Below are 6,584 nucleotides of genomic sequence, written 5' to 3' on the forward strand. Positions count from 1 at the left end.
TAAAAGGATTACATAAAATAGAATGTAATCACATAAAATGGCTCCGCAGATCACAGTGTATTAAGACCCACAGATTCCTATCAAAATGTAAAAGAAATGAACATTCTTGCTCTTGGTCCAATCATAAGACTGGCTGTATTTTCCTTTTGTCAATTGGGGGTTTAGCTTGTTTGCTTTTATTTGATCCAAATACCCGAATGGGGTATATGTTCAGTTTACAGTTTTTTATTTTAATTCATTCAGGGGAAACAAGCTATCAGTTGAAGTATATCATGCAAAAACAAACTGAAATAATGAAGTAATGTACAATATAAAAACTGTAGAGATAAATATAATAGGGGGTGTTTGAGCAAGACAGCAACAAATTGTAAGCCCGGTCATATGAAAACTGTAACATATACAAGTAGTGCATAGAAAACATAATAGGGGGTGTTTGAGCAAGCCAGCAACAAATTCAAGGTTCGATGATAATCAGTAACAAATTCAACTCTGATGATTTTTAGCAAAGAAAAAAAATTCGGTGATTATTCAGCAAGACAGCAACAAATTCAAGATTCAATCACTAACAAATTAATTGATTACCAATTCAACATCATCTCAAAATACAGGGAGAATGGAATATGAAAAAGGGAGAACAGTGAAAGTGATGATGCATGGACTTACCAAGGGCGACTGGGTGACGAAGAGAACCCGACCCCAGAAGAAGACGAGCAACGAAGCAAGTGACGATCCTATGACTGTCCACGATCCACTGCGACTCGCGACGGCGAGTACTTGAAACCAGAAGACCACGAGCGACAACGATTCGATGAGTGCTTCTGTCGCCGGCGAGGAGGAGCCCAGGAAAGGCCGCGAGACGTTAAAACGCCGGTGACGAGAGAAGAGGAGCAATGAGATGCCGGTGAGTGTGAACGAGTAGAGACTCTAGTGAGACCGAGAGAGACTCTAGTGGCAGTGAGAGAAGAGAGAGTTTGAGTCTCAGAATTAGGAATGAGAGAGACGTTCGTTGAGAGTGTGTTGGTGAGAAACCCAAGAATATGAAGACATGAAGCTCTATTCTTTTATTTTTTTCTCAGTTTTTCAGATGATATTTTTTTGTATGAACAATTAGAGATGAGAGTTGTATGAGAACCCAACAAATAAAGAATAAAGTGATTTTGTTTAGTACTTTTTAAATTTATTTATTTTTTTGGTATGAATAATTGATTAGGATTTATGAAGAGACAAATGATTTTGTTAAATGTATTTTTGTTTTTGTTTTTTAGATTTTTAAATTTTAAAATTATAAAATTAAACAATTTAATTAATCTAAAAGAATAATTTTTGTCTAATATATACAAAAAAGGATATTTAGGTCTTTTTATAAAATTAAATAAATAAATATTTTTTTATTTAATTAAAAGAGTGTTTTAGTAAAAGTGATAATATGATATATATTTAAAAAAATTAAATGCTGATGTGAAAAATAAATTTTACATACCTTATTATTACTTGTCCATATTTTAAATGTATTGATACGTATGAATTTATCATCGTACCATAATAAACACCTATTTTTATTCGTCTGTTTGTTGAAAATGATTCAGGAGAGAGAGACGAGGTTCAAAAATTTTATATAAGGATAAAGATGAGATGTGTGATCCAGATTAACTCTTAAAAGATAATTATCAAAAGTGGTAATTCTCTTATCACAAATTTTTACTTTATTTGAATAATTGGCTCATATACCAGTATTTATGCCACTATAAAATATTTTGGTATAGTTTATTAGAGTAAGGAGTATTGGTAAAAATCTTATGCCGGTTGAATTTGGATCCAATAATCATATGATCTCAACGTTACTTTTGACATTTTGAACTACTTTAACCTTTTAATAATAATATATTATTATATTATTATATTTTTTTATTATAGAATTGACCCAACCTGTTAATCTAAAGTGAGCCATGTCATGCAGATTTCACGAATTCTAATTACAGAAATTCCAAAGAAACATTTTACAGAAAAACTGGGTTATTACACCCAATATGACTTGAGTCTCTAGAGATTAAAGTATCTTTTTACTCTCTTTTGTTAGCATTTTATTGAGGGGTATGTTCTTATTGTTTTAGCCAGCCTAAAATCCAGACTTAGGGCTAATGCATGAATACTCGGGATGTTGTATGTTCATATAGTATATGTACTCTATACATTTTTTGTGTAAGAGGGATAACTGTATCTGGGTTATTATGACTTCTTGTAATCTTTGTGATGTATCAATTGAGCATTGGTGGCACTATGTATGATATGATTGTTTATATATATATATATATATATATATATTAATGGTTAAAAATGACTAATAAGAGCTGATTTTTAAATAAAATAGTGACACTTGGTGAGTTTGGTTTTACAACTTTTTAATATTCTAAAGGGTTAAATGAGTGTGCAATAATTATTGGAAAGTTATCTTGTGGATAGAATTGTCATTTGAAATTATCTTATGTATTGTTGGGTCTTGAACAAAAATATTATTGGGCTATTATACAAAATAAAATTAAAACTACTCAAGTATAAGGTCTAATAATTTTTTTGGCACGATTGTAAAATAAAGTTTATTTTTTAATAATTTATTCCTTAATTTGTTTGTATTTCTCTAAAAAAAATAACCGCAAAAAATATTATGATACCCTAAAAATTTTATTAAGGAAACAAAATTAGTATTTTTTTATGAGATATATTTGTAAGCTTTATTTTTTATATTTGTTTAAAAAATTGTTGGATTGTGAGAGTGCTCGTTTTTTTTAATAATTATACAAAAAAATAATAATGAATTAATATAAACATATTAACATTTGTAAAATATATGTTATAAATATTAAAATCAGTCACCTGTATAAAATATATATTATAATATAAATACATATTTATTATCTATTATATACTATCGATTTTACAATTAAAATATGTCACATCTCATTTTTTCATTGCAATTATAATCAATTTTTTCTCTCTAAAATTAAAGAGTTATCTTCTCCTCTCTCTCTCTCCTTTTCTCTATCTCTCTCATTCCTTTACTCACTCTATCTCTCTTATATATCATTATCAATTACTAATTACAAATTTGACAATCAAAATATACAACATGGCATTCTCTAATTACATTCAAACAAGATTAAAATTTTAAAATTGAATATAGCTATATTATATATTATATTTATACATTACTAACTAATTTAATAACTAAAATGTGTCACATGACACTCTCTTATTAAAATTTAAAGAAAATTTTTTACTACTTATCTTTCTAATTTATGTTTTTACTTTTTTTTTTCAATTATTTATTGTATATAATTTAAAAAATACTAATATTGTGATTAAAAGTTAGAATTGATATAAATTTTTTTATGCTAATATCTAATTATATTTTTATATATATAGAGTAACAAATATTATTTTTAAATAACAAGCATAAAAATTAATTATTTTTATTTGTACAACAAACTTAACACCTAATTAAATATAAGAGTATACAAGTTAAATTCTTTCAAATTTTAGATAACAAATGTTAAATTAATTATTATTAAAAAATTAAACTCTTTCATACGAAATACTAAAAAACGTATTGTTAATTTTGGAAGCTAAAGAAAAATTTTATTTTATTACAATAAAAGAATATTTGGCGGCATATTTTGATTTGTCAAATTACTAATATAAAATATAAATTATATATAGAGTGCGAATGATAGAGAGAAACAAAAAAAAAGAGAGATAGATTAGAGAATATAAGAAGGAGGTTTAGTAATTTTGGAAGAAAATATTTTCTCTAAATTTTAATAAGAGAGTGTCATATGACACATTTTAGTTATTAAATTAGTTAGTAATATATAAATACAATATATAATATAGCTATATTCAATTTTAAAATTTTAATTTTATTTGAATGTAATTAGAGAATGCCATATTGTATATTTTGATTGTCAAATTTATAATTAATAATTAATAATGATATATAAAAAAGATAGATTGAGTAAAAGAATGAGAGAGATAGAGAAATGGTGAGAGAGGAGGAAAGAATTATTTAATTTTAGAAAAAAATTTATTTTAATTGCAATAAAAAAGTGACATGTGACACATTTTGGTTGTAAAATTAGTAGTATATAATAGATATAATAGATATAATAGATGTGTATTTATATTTTAATATATATTTTATATTAATAGCTGACTTTAGTGACTAATTTTAATGTACATATAGCATAACCCTTTATTTAGTGAAGTTTTAGTCTTGCATGGAATGGTTAATTCCATTGAAAAAAATTTCTACTGTAAATTTTACACAGAATCAATTCTGCAATCAAATCACAAATTTACTGAATGATTAATTTACAAAGAGAAAGAGATTTTATTATTTGAACCTAAATTTAAAAAAAATTGTGATTGTTTAGTTTGAATTTTGGTCTTTTTTAAATTTATGTTTTTTTATCTCTCTTACACAATTATATATTGACATGTATTTTGTAGTACCCTAATTTTTACACGTCATGATCGTACCAAAAGTGAGGCGTTACTAACCTGTTTTTCTTATTTACTATTTAATATTGAACCTTTAGTTCAATTTCGCGTTTCAATTTTAGTGAAACACATTTATCAAATAACACCAAGTAATAATAATTACATAATTATTAATAATAAAAAATACCATACAAATAAATTCAATAACAAATTCGAATACAACATCTATCCCTCTGGATAAAATAAAATCCTAATCGGTAAAGGCGAGGGAACTCTATGAAGACAACTCAACACATAACTTAGCTCAAATAAGACTAATAATCGCCCGCAACTTCAAACTGAGTTTTCAAACCTGTGTCAGTGAAAGGGTGAAAGATTTTGGGGTGAGAACAAACCACACGTTCTCAGTAGGGAATAGCGAGTGCTGTAAAAATAAATATACAAAGTAATATACAAATAGTTAACTCATAACCCAAAAACAGCTTTCTTTATTAAACCCTTAAAATCCTTCCAAAGTCTTACCTGAAGCCGGGTAAACCCTTTTCCTTAAACCACATTACTTAAATAAAATCTCCGTCACATTAATAATTCCTCGTCCTTAGACAATATTCCTCAATTGCCGCAATATCTAATAAGCCAGCATCGCAAATAATCCTAAACCCAATCCACAAACATCAGCCCCTATCACATTATTAAGTCCACAGCGCAAGTAAAGTGTCCAGTCAAGTACACAAGCAAGACACCAAGACAGCAGCACAATCACAAATAAACAAGATAAACAACCATAATCAAATGCAAATACGCAAACAATATGATGCATGTCTGTCCTAAGCAGGCCATGAACTCAGGCGTCGGTTGTCTACCTACAACCCGATATTACTCGGGACAAACCCCGAATATGGTTCCTTTACCGTGTCAGTTAGGCACAATTATTATCATGGGCGAACCCATGTCAGTTAAGATATCTTGGCATCACGGTAATAACAGACTATCAGTTAGGCGAACCATCCCGCATTAGCAACCTTAGGCTATCAGTTAGGCGGGCACTTTCGCATTAGCAACCATAGGCTATCAGTTAGGCGGACATTCCCGCTTTAGCAATTTCAGGCTATCAATTAGGTGGGCACTTTCGCATTAGCACTTTGGCACAAAAGTTCATTTAACATACACTTTTCAAGCATCTAACATATTCATTCTTTCTCATTTCTTTCCTCCTAAGTATCTATTTCCTCCATTAGTTCTCATTTCCTTTCTTTTTATTATGCCTCCACATCACCAATTTACATACCCACACCTCCCCATCACTTATATTATTAAACGTACTTCCGTATCACCTCTTAATTATACATACCTCCACCTCACCAAATAATCAATCACACCTATTCTCCATCATGCTAATACTAAAATTTATTACTATCCACTTCCACAAGCATAAATTCCAACATCAAACTCAATCTCAACTCAAATTCAATTTGTAAACTTAATTCACATTTCAATTTATCAAGTAACACCAAATTGACCAATATTCACAATCATAATACAACCAATTTTAGTCAATTAGACACACAAAACACGTATAAATTATGTGTAATTACTCAATAAATTTTTTGGCATTTTTAAATAAAAAACTATTAATTTTAAAATGAAACCCCCTACCTCCATACGAAATTAAAATTAACAAAAATTTTGAAAAAATTTTCTGACCGAGTTGCTGAAGAAGGAAACGTCAGAAATCATTTGTATCTTTTCGAACTCCAATTAGTCAAACTTAAGGAGAAGAGGAGTTGTGTCATCATCAACTTCTACTGGACAAAAATAACACCAAAGTATAGAAGAGGAGAATACAAATATTTTTATTGGATTAGATTTTTTATTAGAATTACAGACTACAAAAATCGGAGACTACAAAAATCGGAGCCGAAAGTTTACGGTGCCATTGTTTTCTTGTTCTCTCTCACTCACGACATTCTCTTTATTTTCCCAAAGAAAATGGTTCAGTATTGCTTGGAGAAGGAATGGTTAATGAAAGAAGAATAGATTATTAGTGTTAAGGTGACACATGAAAGACTTATGTGTCGTTGGTTTTATAT

At 28.5% G+C, this 6,584-nt stretch overlaps 1 pseudogene; it reads right to left on the bottom strand.

Annotated features, from left to right (window-relative positions):
• Window positions 1-20: 20 nt before the first annotated feature.
• On the bottom strand, window positions 21-131 carry LOC127741324 (uncharacterized; annotated as a pseudogene).
• Between the last annotated feature and the right edge of the window lie 6,453 nt (window positions 132-6,584).

This window comes from Arachis duranensis, chromosome 8 (genome assembly GCF_000817695.3).
Source record: "Arachis duranensis cultivar V14167 chromosome 8, aradu.V14167.gnm2.J7QH, whole genome shotgun sequence".
NCBI lineage: Eukaryota > Viridiplantae > Streptophyta > Magnoliopsida > Fabales > Fabaceae > Arachis > Arachis duranensis.